At 41.1% G+C, this 17,406-nt stretch overlaps 1 long non-coding RNA gene across 1 annotated transcript; it reads right to left on the bottom strand.

Moving 5' to 3' along the window:
* Nucleotides 1-546: 546 nt before the first annotated feature.
* LOC117942265 lies at nucleotides 547-11,181 on the bottom strand. The gene is made up of 3 exons (XR_004656103.1): nucleotides 11,171-11,181; nucleotides 1,856-1,860; nucleotides 547-700 (listed from the first exon to the last, which is right to left on the bottom strand). It is a non-coding gene; the product is annotated as an uncharacterized LOC117942265 (long non-coding RNA).
* Nucleotides 11,182-17,406: the final 6,225 nt, after the last annotated feature.

The raw sequence follows: 17,406 nt of genomic DNA on the forward strand, positions 1-17,406 counted from the left end.
TCGCAGACGGCCTTTTTTGTTATTTTGAAAGTGTATATGATGGCAATAAAGTAAAACTTTTTGTGACGCATTATACGAATGTCTAATCTGTCATGTCTTTTTTGTAGATTTTTACCATCTTTTCTTGGCTTCTTTATGCACATTAATAAAAATAAATTGACCTGGGGTGCCCAAACATTTGAACCCCACTGTATTTCATGGACTGTCATGACACTTTAGTTCAAACATTCATGTCCATGTCCCCTTAGGGATGAATTGTAATAACACTGGTTATCCTCTGACTTTTTATTTAGCACTGTCATCTGGTCATAAGTTTGTCCAATATCATTAGATATTCCTATTGGTGGTTCTTTGTGTTTTTGTGCTGGTTAGTAAAGGGTAGCATGCTAACATGCTAAACTAAGGCGTACAAGGTAAACATAATCTACTGCGATTTAAATTAGGCTATAGCATAGTTTTGTTACAAGTTTGCTCCACAGCCTACGCATGCCTGTAATCCGTCAGAAAGAGAAGTAGAGGTTGCTGACTGAAAACAAAAACAAGTCGCCTTGGCCATCTAACTCCTCTAACTCATGTATGGCAGGAAAATGGAGAGAGGTCTTCAAGAATTTGCTTCAATTGGGCAAGTTTCAATTGTTCTTTCATGTCAGCTAGTATTGGCCATGTTTAATGCTGTCCAGAGACGAAGACAAATTAATATCTAGATAGATGGTGATGGCGGAAACAGCTGATAGGTCATGAGAGTAAAATGTTTGATACGTCAGAACTTGTTGGAAAAGGTGTTTTCATATCCCATTTAGTGCATTAACTCTTTTTCAACAAAGGCAAAAAAAACAAGTGAGTGGGAAATCATTTTTGCGCAGTTGAGTAAGTTCAATCACATTATGCTGCTTTCATACAGCTTTTCTAATGCAAAACTTCGAATGCAATCCCATAGTTATTCACTTAGAAGACTTTTTGCAAATGATTGGAACTATATCCAACAGAAGACAGTTATTAAATATTGCAGATTTAATTAATCATATTTATTTCCTCCGTTTTTTTTCTCCGACATCTTCATGTCTCATCTTGCAGTGACGCAATGAAGATACACACAGTTACTCCATGTTAAAACATTTTGACAAACTGTCAGCGCTGGAAGCAGGGAAGTGCCTCATCACTTGTTTCAAACTGTTTGAAATGAATAAGTGGATAAGTGACCTCTTCCTCAGTTCTCGGCACTTGATCAACACAAATGCTCTCCTGCTCAGACTGAGGAGATGCATCTTGACGGGAAACAGAACCTCTCATGGTCAGTCTGTTCTCCTCTCTGCTCTAATGTACCTACTGTTGGAGACATGGAATCTGGATCTGGACCCGTAGAGGCTTTAGCTCTGCAAGCCCAGACAAAGCCAGCTGTTGGCAGTTACGGGGCTAGTTATGTAAGTTTGTCCCTCTCTCCCTATGAGGCTCAGCTCCTTGGCTCACGCCACACTGTGCAGAAAGTTCTTTATCGCTAACTGAGATAACACCTGCAAAAGCGCTCCACTTCCCTGTTCCTTTACAGTGGAGCAATTTTACAGCTCGCTGGAAAACAACATGGTTCAACTTGTACTTTTGACATACTTTTCAGTTCTTTACTGCTTTTTCTTTTGTACATTTTGTGTTGGAAGTTCTTTTATTTGCGCTCCGCTGCAATCTCTCTCACACTTTATCATCCTCACTCTTGGCAGTGTCTCCCTTGTCTTCTTTTGTTTCTTCCACACCCACGCTCACTCACTCCCGTTACCACCCCCTACTCCGCTCACTTTTTAGAGTTGCCCTTTATCCCACATCTGAATATCTGCATTCACTTTCCCTATCGAATGCCCAAAACAATGACTTAGTCTTCAGGCCCTGGCCAGCAGTGCCCTCCCAGTCCCTTTCTTTCTTTTATCTTGTTTGTTCATTCTCCTCCAAGTTTCAGGGTCTGTTCACAAATGGTAGTCGAATATTTTTCCTCTTTTGTAACATACTCGTCCATTTTCACATTCTTTATTTATTGTACTATCCCTCTCCGTTGTTCTCTTGTCCCATACTTCCTAGCCTGGTATTTACCAGTCAATCCTCCGTCATCACAATCAAAACCATTAACACACACACATGCACACACTCCTGAATCTGCCAGATTTAGTAGTCGATCATCCCTGACAGTGAGCTCATACTGAGACTTTGTTTGTCCACTGAAGTCAAAAGCAGAACTGCCCTCAATGATTGATTGCTAAGTAATCCCACAGTAACGACGCAACGCACACTAAAATTACTGTTGCAGCGTGTGCTCTGTTACATCAGGTAACAAGCACCCAGAGACTGATCACCTGATTCCCTGAAACAGCCTTTCCCCATAGGATATAAATGCTTCCATTTTTAGCATTTAATTGCGGAAGCCATTACTGGGATCCCCAAAGTCACAGCGGCCCTAACTAGAGCCAAACTGCCTGCACCGACCCTGCGACCTCAGCCCCCGAGCAAGCTTTGAAACATGAGAAAGCAGCCGTGACCGCTGACCTCGAGGCTCCCACCTCCCACGGTAAGAGGAGCCCCCTCTTTCTCCCCCTTCGGACAGGATGTGACCTATGAGAGGAGCTCTGTAGGAGGGCCTTGACCCCTTACACTGTCCAGACTAAGTGTCTGGACCAACGTGATCTGAGAACACAACAAGATGTAATAGTTTCTAATGAGTGTTAAAGCAACAATCCGTGTTCATTATCATGTTTATTTTCTATCAATGTATAGTTGAAATCACTGCTGATCATTAGATGGTGTGGTGTTTCTCTAAGTATCCCAGCCATTAAATTGGTCACCATTCATTGTGTTTTCTATTCATGTTGGAAATTTTAAGTTAGGTAACCTTTCACAAAGAACTTTTTTTTTATTCTGGAAGAAGTCATGTTATCGTTAAATAGTTGAAAGAAGTTGAAAGTGAGTGATGAGAAATATCGAACCTGTAATTCCAGGCGATGATAACGTAACTTTGAGAACAGACAGACATGATGTCAACTGTGATGGATTACTGATCTCAAGCAGGTTTCAAGTGACAAGTTGATTCGTAACGTATTGAGATGAATGGACATTGACTGTCTTGCATTCAGGAGAAATGCACTTAGACATCTCAAACACTGGGGTACGTGCTAACGGGAAGTATGATTTGGGTTGTGATTATTGAATTTTGTCAAATTTACAAATTGTCAAATTTAACCCCCTTTCAAAAAGTCACATTGTTTGGTTGAAAGAAAAGCAAACGGTCGAAAAATAAAAAAACGTAGATGGCTCCATAAAATGCACTTTACAAGTAAAATAAATGATCAGTTTACAACTTTCACTGATTTTGGGTGTTTTGTTTTTTAATGTTACAGCATTTTGAAAAAACTGAAATGTTTTGGGGAAAAAACTAAGTGCAAAAAAAATTGACACATCAAATTGTTAAAAAAACACTTAAAAAATAAGTGACAGACGTCAAGTGTCACAAAAATTGAAAAATAGTGACAAACTTCAAAAGTTTAGGAAAAGTGTCCAAATAATTTTTATTTCAGATCCAGAAAAACAAAACGTTGCATGGGCGACAGGAAGACAACACAAGGGTTAATGTAACATTTCTCCAGGTACTTCTTTTTTCTAGCAACATTATGAATGTATCCAGTCACTTCCTGTCAAGTTTATAAGAGCACAGTCTCTTTGTGATGCCACTGAGCAATATGAATATCCACGTCACCCATTAGCCCCATCATCCATTTGCTTTCATCTCTGTATGTATCTAAGGCTTATGTCAGAGTGCACCACTGAAAGGTAGGCCAACCACCATCCAAGCTTCGCTATTCAGTTAAGAAAATGGCTTTGATGCTTTTGACTGAGGTGTTTTTGTCCGATTTCTTTTCAGTATGGGCCGTTAATTCTTTTCTTTGTTGGTCTGCAGAGCGTCAGCCAACAAAACATCAGGAAGAGCTGAGTTGTTAAGAACAGGGAGAGGGTTTTTGGGAATGGGGTCATGACGTCTGGTGTGTGTCAGCAGCAAAGCTGCTTTCACCACCAGAAGAAAGAGAACAAAGACCCGCTGCAGGATTCCACTAAGTCTAAATACCTACAGTTTAATAACATGACATGTTCTGGTAAATAAAAATTGACCAGTTTAGTTTGCTGCAAGACTTTTCATTATGAAACTCAAACGGGTAGTATAGCACGTTTTAGTGTTTTTAATAATGTGGTCACAAGAGACAGACTGAAAAAAGAATAGTCAAAGCAGCAGATTCTGAGACTTGCATTGAGACTTTTATTATGGTCGATGCTCCACATACTCTCAATCCTCCACTTCCCACAATGCAACAGAGGGGCATCTTTCATTGGACTTCACCTACCTCCAGAGCCACTGAAGACATTGTAGAACCAATTACTTGTTTACATTACATGTTGAATATACTACTTAACTGCTGGTATTTTGCTTTTGTCATCACTATTTGATAAAGTGAGTTTGTGGAGGTATAATTTCAGTCAAGGTTGAAGTGTGTGTGTGTGTGTGTGTCTGTCTCCCTTGCTCTCAAACACACACACACACACACACACACACACTGGGCTGGTGGTTGTGAACCAAGTGAGACAAGAAGGGAGGGAGAGGAGAGGAGAGAACTAGATACAGAAACTTGGGAAAGACAGAGGGAGGGAGAGATGGAACAGAGGAGATGGTGGGGGAGTGTGATGTGAGTAAAACTGAGAGGTCAAATTGAAAGTGTTGCAATTTTGCCCAGATGTGGGGGAAAAAGCGTCCAAATTCAGGGATAAGCTATATTTATTGTTCTTAAGGTTTTTAGTAAAAATGTGAATGCTTTCCGAGGACAAAGTGAGGCTTTATTCCGGGGAGACGGAGAGGGGGGAGACAGAGAAAGAGAATGAATGAATGCCTCCTTGCGGCAGCCTCCTAATTGGTCTTATTACTGTGTAACTTCCTGGTGAATGCAGGCCGCTCTGACCTTGGCCTTTGAAATATAGACCCATGGCGTCTCAGAGCTGCCAGTCGACGGAGGACTTGGAGGAACAACCATTCTCCGTGTGTGTGTGCCCTTGTGTCTGCGTGTGTGGTTCCGTGTGTGTCCGTGTGTAAGAAAGACTGGGGCATGCGTGGGAGTTAATGGTGATCCTTCTGACGTAAATCTAATACACTGACACAGAATCTGTTCCCACGTCAGGTCTGCTGCTGAATATGAATACTACAGTGGAGGACGGGGGGGAGATTAGATAGCCAGCAGCAGCAGTTTGTATCTGTCACTCACTTCGCCAGATTGACTGAGGCTGATGACTCTTGACACACACACCGTGCTTGGACTTATAACTTGTATATTTTCCTGTTCTCCAGGGAACAAAAACCTCCAAATGCACATACTGTAGCTCCTCACTTGTGTTTTCAGCAGTGTGTGTATGGTGCACTTTTACATTGTGGGAGCAGAGAAAAGTCCCTCAGGCCAGTTAATGTCACGGCTCACACAGAACTCTTCCTTTTTCAAATCAGCATGAACAACCGCTCTGTAATCACATATCGTTCTGTACATTCTTTTAGTTCAAAAATCTGTCCTCACATTCATATCTTGAACTTCATCTTCTCCCTTTCTTTCGCTCGCCTTTCTTTTTTTAGTTAAATTGAATTCTGTCTTGTCCCCAGACCTACCATTATCTTTGTCCTGCATAGTTGTGGTGAACTTGCATTGATGTCTGTTTCAGCTCTTTTTAATTAATCTGTTTGCTTGATTGTAACAAATTATGTAGTTGCCGCTCCTTCTTTTTCTTGTAACATACGTATACTCATTTCCCTGTTTGCCTTGACAATAGGTTATGCTTCCCCACATATGTCACATCTTCCCTTTCATTCACAGAGAAGAACACATTTCAGTTCATTCCTTCTCTCTCATTTGGACGTCCCGACATTCTGTGTAGCCTAAAATGAATGTTTGCCCGGTGACTGCGTTGGCCAGCTGCTGCAGATGTCTCAGGGCCTATAGATAGAATCACTCTCGACTGGCAGGCCAGTCTCTGAGCTGAATCAGTCACACACACGCACACACACAGACCATGGAAATCAGACAGCAAAATCCAGACGGATTAAAGGCTGAATACATATCACACTACTCAAAAACCATGCAGGAGTGCATGCTAACATGGCCTGACACTGGCTTTTTTGTAGCTCTACTGTACAGAGATGTATAAAATCACTTTTCACATTGTAGCATCAACTGCCATAGTAACCTGATTGTTGACGTTAGTATTACGTTGCAGCTGATTGAGTTAAAGTTGAGCTGGTGCTCTGTTAGCCATGGAAAACACCTGACATCTGTTTAAACTGTGTTGTCATCAGGATGTCAGTCTGCTGTCCCACCTGTGTGTCTGTTTGAATAACAATGTGTCTTTATAGCATCAAATTGGTTCATAAGCTCTTATTTAAATGATAAGAGCAAGCAGCTGACTTATAATAGTTTGTGGAACAGAAACCAAAGAAAAACAATACACTCTTACGTGTTACTCAAGAAACATGGGTGGGATGGTATTTACAAGAATATATGTATTGTTGTACTTGGTATGTTCTTGTTTTTGAATAGAGGTGGGACGCAAATGAGAGCGTGCAGGGCTTTAGGGGTCAGCTGTGGGGAGTGAGCGGCAGGTTGACGAATGACACACAGAGTATCAGTGTCTCTGTCAAAGAGCCTTATTGATGAGTTGGGAAGCGAAGACTCATAAACAAGAGGTGGCATTCTCTCATCCCAACATGCCACAGCATGTGCACTGTACGTCCGCCCTAATGCATTACTCTATTCTTCCATCACCCCCACCCCCCCACGTCTTTCATAACCCACCCCAGGCCCCACTGTTATGTACTATTTATCCACACACACACACACTCCAATGAACAAAAGACGACAGATTTACACAACCCACAATTCAGACGCGCCGAACTGACTGTACGCTTTTTGAACATTTGCACTTCATTTAAACGTATTACGTTGTATTAAACGGACTTTGTTGAAACATCCAACCAAAGAAAGCACTTGCAGCTGCTTCAGAGCCATCTGACTGGCGAGTGAATCAGACTCTAGAAACACCCAGTAACATAAATATAGTAAGATAAACAGACCGACAAGCTGTTGGATGAGGCTGCCATGTTATATAAAGGCAACGGTCTACTTAAGACATGCTGGCTAATGCAAACAAATGCTGTCTCACCTCTGCACCTGTAATTAGACATGCAACCCCAGCAAGTTATTACTAAAGATAAAATAAGCACAGTAACATTTTGTGTGTATGTGGGCTGATGGAAAGTGGGCAGGGTCGGATGAGTGCTGTTTTATTGCCTGTTGATTGACGGGAGCCCCGGGGCTCCTGACAGACGGTACAACTAGGGGAAGTAGACTTAAAGTAAACGATTGGGCACAATAGTGCAACTCCAGGCAATACAACCGGAGGTTGGATGAGAAAAGGGGTGTTTAAATAAAGGAGATGAAGTGAGATAGAAGGTGGGAGGGAAGCAGACAAGAGGGGGCAGAGGACAGATGTGGAAGGTGAGATAAGGTTTTATAAAAAAGTCGGGTGGAGAGGGTTAAGGAGGAGAACAAGAACAGGGATTGGGGGGGAGAGATATTGTCACAAATCTTCTGTTAGCGAAGTAACAGGCTGTAAAAACTGTCCCTGGAATGAATTGTTTTGAAATACACACTTCAGCCTCGTCAGTATCTCTGCAGCACTGACGTCAGAGTCGGTATGAGGGAGAACTGTAAATATCCGGCCCGTTATGAAAGAAGTTTGTGAGGATAGGCCGAAAAAGGCTGCTGCTCTTTCTCTCGTGGACTTTGTTCGCCCATGGAACGGAGGAAACCCCTTCCAGTATCAATAAGACCAGAAAGGCATCTGTGTCAGTGTGATCATGGGAGCGTGTAATAAAAACTCTGGAATGCATAAATCCATTTATTCAAATTCACTGACACACACACACACACCTGGGTATTATTTCAGTATTATTTTATTTTCTTGACGTGTTGATCGCTGATCCTGGTTCAGATTAAAACATTCTGGATGTGGATTTCCACCCAAATCTTCACACTCCCCCGACTCCTAGAGGAGTTGAGTAATGGGCGAGGAGGGCTTGAGAGAGGAGCGAGATTACACACCCCTGCCGGGCAATTGAGGGCAAATATGGGGCATGTCACACTGCTGAGATCCCCTCTAAACCCAATCTCAAGGGTTTATCCCACAGCTCAGGGCTTTAAACCATATATCAGTTTTTATGCCAAATATCAGATTGAAGGCTATGTAGGGCATCCACATAACTGAGCAAATTTGCTCATGTTTTTATCTCTGTGCTCTAATCTCTCAGAAGTCGTGATGTCACAGTGGTATCTGGTTGATGATATTTCACACTTTCTGTTTTTTGGAAGTTTTCATATCATGGGATAAAAGCTCATAGAGTAAAAATGTGATACTTGATTTGGTTTTAACTAAACAAAAAGCACTTTAAAATCCCCAATGCTTAACACAGTGAAACAAGCCTAATATGAGCTAAAACTGTGTCTGTGTTCAGGAATGGTTGGAGTTTACTGAATTCCATTGGAAGAAAGTCTCATGTTTATAATTGTCTGCAGCACCTTCCTGTTTGCAGCGTGACCGCCTCTGACAGGACACTCAGACTTTGCATTTGTGGAAACCAATAAACACCAGGCACGTGTTGACAGATGAACACACAAACTGGAGACAGGAAGGGACAGATGTAGGAGTGTAATTTCATGTTTACATTCAAGCAGTGTGCTCGGAGCAGGGTGAATCTGCATTGTTGTGCTTGGAGACCGCTTACAGCCCTATCAGTGTTGTGCAAGATGTTGGGAAGTTTTGCACTCCATTTTGTTAGAATTCATGACTTTTGATTGCTGCTTATGAAGATACCAGTGCCTTGATTATCTATTTGTGATAAACAAATTTCTTGACCTACTTGCATCTGATCATCTTCACAGATTTAGCGTGGGAACAAACTGGAAAAGACAACTGGCCATCTCTGCTCTTTGCACTATCATATGTCACACATGTATGCAACATACGTAACATATGCCTGTATGAAACAACACACACACATACCATGTTCCCCAGCTGCTGTGGGCCACTTGTTTTTTGCACTGTGACCCATGTCTTCTGTCACTTGGGAGAAAACCAGAGCTTGTCTCAGGTTGCACTCCCAACATCTGCCACCTTTGACGCACATCTTTTCTCTTTTCTTCCTCACACACACATGCACATATTCTTAATTTGTGGGAACATTTTGTGGGAAAACATGCTCAGATCATTTAATCAAGTAAAGTAGCAAGCAACATTGCCAAAAGTATATGGACACCCAATCATTTTACCGTTGCTTGATTGTTGAACATATCCTTTTAAAATCATGGTTATTAATATTCTGCATTTCATGAAAAGGCTTTCCACAGGATTATGGAGTCTGGGTGCAGATGTTTGCTCCCATTCAGCCACAAAAGAATTAATGACAGTGATGTTGGGTGAGAAGACTTGGCTTGCAATGTATCCCAAAGGTGTTGGCTGACATTGAGGTCATTGGTCAGTGAAGTTCTTCCAAACCAAACTGGGAAAACTGTTATAGGTCACTATGGGCCTGGATTTGTGCTCTGAAGCATCGTCACGCTGAAACATTTTTTTTAAACTCAATAGCAAGGACTCATTACACAAAACATTTGACAGTGTAGGAAGTGAGTTTATTTGCTAAATTGCAAAGAGTTAGATGAGAAAATTGACAGTAAGAAGTAAGAATGACCCAACTCACCATTTGAAATGTAAAGTGGCAAAAAATGGAAATACTGATGTACAAGTACCTCAAAACATTCCTGAAGTACAGTATATGACTTTGATGCTTTCCCAGTCTGGTTGTGAAGATGAAATCTTAGCTCTCTGTGTGTCTTTTTTTGGGAGTTGGAGACTTTACAAGCACATAACAAGACAACGTTTTGAAGCTTGGCGTGTTTTACATAGTACACGCACTCCGTATACAAGAAAATCTTAATCAACTCTGCCTTAAATATGAGAGAAAACAAATGTTAGAAACCCCCTTGTAAAAATCCCCATGGTGTTGATTCCCTAAAACCACTTAAATTACTGAAACCAAAATGTTTCGCTCTGGGGCATTCATGTGACATAAGCCAATAACCTTGTACTTGATCATCATTACCTGCATGTTTAAATGAGATGTTTGCATGTAGCTAATGGATACCTCCACCACAGATCCTACATAATCTTTTCTCTGTATCAGTGCCAGAAAATGTGTTAAAACCCTTGCTGATTTGGTGTAATTAAAGAGCAACAAGAGCAACTCATTTGAAGGAGTTACTGCACAGTGGAAATCCCTTCTTTTTTCTCTTTTTTGTTTATAGAGTTCATAGAAACAGGTAAATCAAACGTCTGTGCTTATTTTAGAATGCAACTGACTGAAAAGTCTGAAAGATTCCCTTTTCCCATCTTTTCTTTTCATCAATTATCAACGGTTCATGTCTGTTGTTGCAGACAAACAAACACACACACACACACACACACACAGTCATGTGCTGATATGAATAGCAGCCATTGTTGCGTTTCTCTTTGAGGACTGCTCCCAGCATGAGTGCTGTGCTGAGCAGGTAAGTAGTGGTTGGTAAACTGATCTACCCCTGGGCTCAACTACACCCCACCTCCTAACCCAAACACACACACACACACACACACACACACACACACCGTTGCCATTGTTCCCCCTCCATGTTTTCCCATGTCTCCCTGCTTCCTGGGCCCCTGCACTACCTGCCGGCACATTCCTGCACCGGCCCTGTCACATCTCTTTCTGTTCACACTCTTTGTTGCTCTGTTTCCACTGTCACTCTTTCTTTATTTCTCGGTTTGCCTGTTGCTCTCTTCCCCTTCTGTGTGTGTTATCTGTTACGCTTTGCTCCAACGCTGAGCTGCCACACTCACGCACCAAGCACAGCACGGCACATGTTCAGGACAAAGTGATGCTGGCTGTATGGGGTCTTTGATTTAAAAGAAATAATAAAATATCATACATACATGGCATCACAAGACAGTTAACAATCATTCCTCCATAATACACATAATACTGGAAAATTAAATGCCTGATACAGCATAATATAAACACTTCTAATACACTTATTACTGCTGTTTGGGTAAGCTTTTGGAAAATGCTAAGCTTTAAAAAAAAGTTAAACCACACACTGTATGTGTGACCCATTTTAAAAGATGTATGTCAGCATTAACCAATAGGCAACAGACAGGGTGAGTTCATGCTGTAAACGGGGAAGGGAACCCGGAAATGATTAGGAGGAAATGCAACCTTACCAAGCCACGGCCAAGCATGTCAATCACAGTTGGTGAGGTCATCGTGACGTGTAGTTAGATTTCTGGGGAGCTGCTATGACGTAGGGTCCGTATCTAGACGTGCATACGTAGGTGTACATACCCACGTCGTAGATTCAACGCAGGACTAAAAATTGGGCTTCACACAAAGTTGGTGTTGGTTTTTTCATAAGTTTTTTTGTTTAATTCCAATACAAAAATGTAGAATAGCGCCAGTCTTAAATGTGTGCTAAGCAATGCTTTCTAGAAGATAAAGTGAAGAAAAAAAGATATGCTGCCATTTGAGATTTTTTGCATGAAATGTCTCTCGGATCTTAAATGCCCAAAAGCTTACTCACAACATTACCTCTGTAACAATAATTCTAACTCAGACAAAAAAATAAAAATAATGGTAATGTTTGTATGACTGTGACTACATTAATGATGTGTCAGAACAATCCGGCTGCTTTGTTGAGGCGCCCTCCTTCCCAAGTGAATGGCCTGGGACCATTACTTGGTTGGTGTTAAAGGTAAGATTTATAACCCAGGGACAGATTCAGTCTATCTTCACTCCATCAGTCCTTCTCACTCCTGGACCAATGTTGTCACTTGACCCTCTAGCACCAACTGTAATTGATTTCAATCAGTGAGGTTCTTCATCTTTCAGATACATAGTGGCAAAAAGACCCCACCCTCACATGGGGGTAAAGAGATACAGGCTTCAGGACAAACACATTCACAGATGTGAGTGTTTACTGTTTCCGCGTCTGTCTTCTGGTCACGTGTAAGGCACTTAGTAACCCCCGACAGACATTAGGAACATTTAAAGCCCCTTTTACCCCTCCTTCATTGTTTTCCTATCCTCTGCTCAACTCCAACCTTTCCACTAGCACCAAATACATGTCTCTGATCTTCTTCCCCTTCCCTAACCCCCTATAATGCTGTCTTAGACCCACACCCCTCATCCATCCCCAGGGGGCCCCCTTAAAGCCTGACTGGGTGGTCCCTCCCCCACTCCTATCCCAATCCAACCCCCGTCTCTAGGGTCAGAAGTCAGAGGTGAACCCCGACAGTGTGTGGGAAACGTGCTGTACCGTGTGCTGTGCTGGGCCAGGCAGGGAAGAGAGGAAGGAGTTCAGGCTGTCCCATTTCCTCCCTGGACCTTACTAGAGCTCTTTAATGGGGCTCCCGGGGTCAGTGGGACAGAAAAACACAGGCGTGGTGCTGGTGTTGGTTACAGTTTTGATTTATTGGACCGATTTTTTTCTCCAAACGTGAGCTTGTTTGGGTTAAGAGGGAGGCAGAGCAGACTGGCTTAGGCTAAGGGGATCAAGAGAGACGCCGTACAGGATGATGTGGGAAGAGTGTGTGTGTACTTGTCTCTGTTCATATGCTTATGTGTAAAAATGTGTCTGATGTCTGTATATGTGTGTGGCAACTTAGATCCCTTGCTGAGTGTGCGTTAACGTGAAGCATTTATTAGGGACTGTCTAGCCAGCGCCGTGTCAAAGGAGCTTAATGTGATTTATTTGAATGACTAGTAGAAGCTGGTTATTTTACTGTCAAATTGCTGTGTATTTTAGAAATGATGGCCTTGATTCTGTCCAGTAGAGGATAGCAAGCCTGGCAGGCAATACCTGGGCTGCCCTGGAAAATCTGTCATAATAACAGCTTCGGACAGCTCACTAAGATAATATGAACCTACCATTTAAATATTTCTAAAAAACACAACTAGACGGACTCCAGCTGGGTCCAAGGTTTAAATACCCCACCCAAAACTCACTGACACAAATCACTCAAATCCATGCAGTATGAATGTGGGGTGGCGGTTGTACAACAATGTAGTAGTAATAAAAAGTAGGAAAACAATTATGGAGATATGAGCAATTAAATGACGCAATTAATTATTGGACCTGCTGCCCCCATGACCCGACACCGGATAAGCTGCCGAAGATGGATGGATAAGCAATTAAAGACATCTAATGGCTAAATTGGGCATATTATGTTGCATACATTCACAGCTGAAAACATACTTAATACATTAAGCAACAAACCAGACAGTGTGCAGGAGATTTTTAACTCTCAAGTAATACTATAAGATACTGAGATTGGAAGTATGCAGGTGGTGTAGTATACTTATGCTGTGACTTGTGTCTGCATTCCAGTGCTAATCCAAAAGAAGCCCATTGTCTTCAATTGCAACATATTGTGCATAATGACGACATAATAATTTAAAAAAAGAAGTGTAATGTGTATGTTTAAAGTTCTATTAAGTATGAATGAAACATAACTAGCTGTAATAGTAAAGACTTTATTGTACAGCAGACCCAGTGAAAACTAAAACCCTGTTCAGCTCTGTGGTGCTTTCAGCCCTTTTTAGATCATTGGTTAGGTTTTCTGGTCCGTAGCATTGTCATTTTAGTTCTCGTATGTTAATTAAAAACACATAAAACTATAAGCAGCTGCTCTGAGCACAAAAGCTCACCACTCCTTGCTGTTTGCTTTCATCCCAGGTAACTGCTTGACTTCAAGTCAGCTTAAAGTGCCCATTTAATGAAAAATGTCTCTGGGGCTTCCACATGCATACACACTTGAAATAAAAAAACGTAAATGCTGTTTAGAGTGAGATACGAGTTTCTGATTGTCTTATGTCTCAAAATCGGAACAGCTTTCTATGTAACTAGCCAAGACAAGGTGGCAAATCGTAGCATGGTAGCTTTAGCATGCATGCTCGTCCTCAAAAGCACAACACTGCTACAACACACATGTTTTCACCAAGGTATTCAAGAGTGCCCTCCTTTTTAGAAAAGGTCTCTAAATATATGAGATATGATCTCTAAATACAATTATGATTATAAGATCAAACGTGCCAGCTACAACCAGAGTCAATGTTGTAATCTCATGAAGTACAAATACTTTGTTAAAGTAAAATTTTCACATATCTGTACTTTCTTTCTTTATATTTCTGGAAAGTTTTACTCTTAACCCAATACATTTCCCCTAAGCATCTTAGTCACTCATTAAAACAAAATAAAACAAGAAGAAATTTGTTAGACTGGAAAAAAGCTGATTTGGATAATTGCTCCTAAATTGCCAAGATAATGCACGCTCCATTCCAGTTGGTGGCTTAATGCCTGTTTGTTGCCAAGCAGCCAAAAAAAACATAAAACTAAAGAAGAAGAGGAGGAAGCATAGTAACTGATAGTGTCACGGAAGCATCTGCTGCATGCTCTGTCGCCATGGTAACAGACGATGACCACCCGACAACAGTGGTGATGATAATAAAGTTACACACCTTTTGACCATGAAGTTCCTAATCTGTTATTTTTTAAAGTTTTTACTTCTAATACATAAGTATAAGCATTTAATATCAGAAAATTACTTTTGATACTTACGTACAGTAAATATCAGATACTTAAGACTTTTACTCAAGTATATTGTAAAAGGAGACATTAGCAGTCATTTTCTGGTAAGATACCTCAACTTTTACTCAAGTATTGCTGAAGTAAATTGTTGTAATTGTATATCAAGACGCATTATTGTATTAGTATGGGAGTCTACTTTCTGCCCTCCAGTGATTAATAAAACGTCAGAATACTCTCTCTCTCTCACACACACTTCCTCAACCACACATACATTCAAGTATGCCTATTAACATAGTTGTTACTGAATGGCAAAACACATGGAGTCATTCAAAATCCATATGTGCCGATAGATTGGTGTTTTGTTTCACACACACAGATACAAAAGGAGCATTTATGGCAGTGAAGCTCCATTCCTTCAGCTCTGGAGTTTTTTTTATGGGAGAACAGCCCTCCATTGAAACCATTCCATACAAATATCCAAGTTGGTGATACATGAAAGGTTATAGTGAAGTAGTAATGCAAGACAGGTGTCCCAGAGTAAGAGAGGTTCACTAATTTTACCACTGAACTATAAATGTGACTGGAGGATGGAATCATTCAGTTCAGCAGTATAGTTTCTGAAATCTCTATAAACACACACCCGCATGATTTCATATTGAAAAGTATGTAAACATAGGTATGACTCATTTTGATTGAGATGTTTAGAAAGTGAAAAAACAATGAAATGTTAAATAAATAAATAAATAATTGCTTGCCTGAATAAATGGTAGGATTAATAAATTAAAGTTCCCAAATTTGAAGGCAATTACATGGTTGATTCCCCAATTTGCATTTAGATGTTTTACTTTGTGTAGCTTTAATATTATTTCTGTGGCACTCTGTGTAGTTTGTGATCACACAGGGTTAGAAATATGTATTCAATGTGAACTGCAATTTTTTTTGAGCACGCATGACAATAGTGACAACCCATTTGGTTTGTCTCTCGAGGCCTTCCTCTTTCGACCAATTGTCTGGTGGAGCTGTATCAAGTAGAAACCTTGGAGGCAAGCACAATCTGAGGAAGTCCAGAGTAAACTTCCTGAGGTACTCTGAAAATTCTTTTCTCTGTTGAAACTCACAACAACAAACAATTAAAAATAGCAGCATGCAATCTGTGACTCTTGGCAGCTCTCCCCAGTCATGTGTGCATTGTTGTTTTGTTGGCTTGAACTAATTTTAACAAAACGTGTATTTTAGATCCAGACTTATACACTTTCACACTGAAATGCTATAATGCATCTGAAAACACCATTGCTCAATGTAAAATTGTAGTCATTGAGTTGTTTTCAATCATCACAACCAACGGGTTAACTTTGGTTGTAACAATGGGGTTGGGGGGTTGTTGAGATCTCCAGCTTAGAACAAAATAGAAATTTGTAAAGTCAAACACTTCATTTTCTGCATTCTGGTGAATTTTTCTGCAACAATCTGTGCCTTCTCTGCATGACGTTATGGTGCAAATGTCTATTTATGTTAAGAAAACTATAATTGTGTGTGTGTGTGTGTGTGTGTGTGTGTGTGTGTGGTGACATCATGGAAAGTGAGTGCTGTGCAAACAGGCTGCAGCCCCCAGGTGGGCTCTATGATTAAGAGATTACAGAGGAAATGAAAGAGCTACAGACATGCATGCCCATGAAGATGCAATATCTAACCAAGCTTTTAGCATGTATGGATGTCTAGAGAGTAGTGGAAGTTGTGTGAGTGTCTGTGAGTGAGAGTCTTGAAGGTGGACGAAGTTAGCTCACAAGGGTTGCCTGTTCTGGCCACGAATGGAGAGAGCTGATTCAGCATGGCTAAGACAAACAAAGCCTACAGTAAATAAGCCTCCTCCCACCTCCATTCATCCAAACACCTTTCACCAGAATGATGCTGTCTCCACCTGACTTTCCTAAGACTTAATTTTTCATCCTACACAGTTAATTTTCACCTGAGGGACCCACCCAGATCTTACCTTTTCCACCTGAGTGACTTTGTTCCATTGTTCGAAGATGAATCATACAATATGCTGTGGGCTCGGTTGCTATTAGTTACACGTGTGCGGTGATCAAAGAGAAGAGCTTACACAGTTCAGCACAGTACATCAGAGCAATATTTGGCTTGGCATCTAATCAATACCACATTTACATCGGAAAGTAATTGTGCATTCGTTTAAAACTTTTACAAGCAAAGAAGTGGGCATCTTGTGAGGCTCGCTCCACATGTTCTCCATATGTTCTCGTATTGTGTACTGTAAGGTAAAGTCCCACTTTAAGCAGAGAAACAACAACAGGATCTTATCTCTTCAGCTGCTTGACGTGGGAACGTGATCAGCAGCTCTGCACCGCTGAAGACTGCTGAGAAATCCCAGCTGAGGTTATTTGTTTCTGCCTTGAGGTGGAGGGTGGGGAACAAGGAGGGGTTGTTCTGGTGGGTGACCTTTGCCTAAAGGTCTGCTTTTGTCTCATGAGTGGGTTAGTCATAAATGAAATGTGAATTTGTGAAACTTTGGGAGAAAAGTGGATAAAAGTAGGGCAGAGATTGGTAAAATCATAGCGGGAAGAATGGATTATAACCATCAGATCTGTGTTTACACTCTTGTGTGCAAGAGCTTGAGACATTGTTGTCATAGTACCTAAAGAAGGGATTGGCTAAATTG

The sequence above is a fragment of the Etheostoma cragini genome, chromosome 3 (assembly GCF_013103735.1).
Source record: "Etheostoma cragini isolate CJK2018 chromosome 3, CSU_Ecrag_1.0, whole genome shotgun sequence".
NCBI classification, from domain to species: domain Eukaryota; kingdom Metazoa; phylum Chordata; class Actinopteri; order Perciformes; family Percidae; genus Etheostoma; species Etheostoma cragini.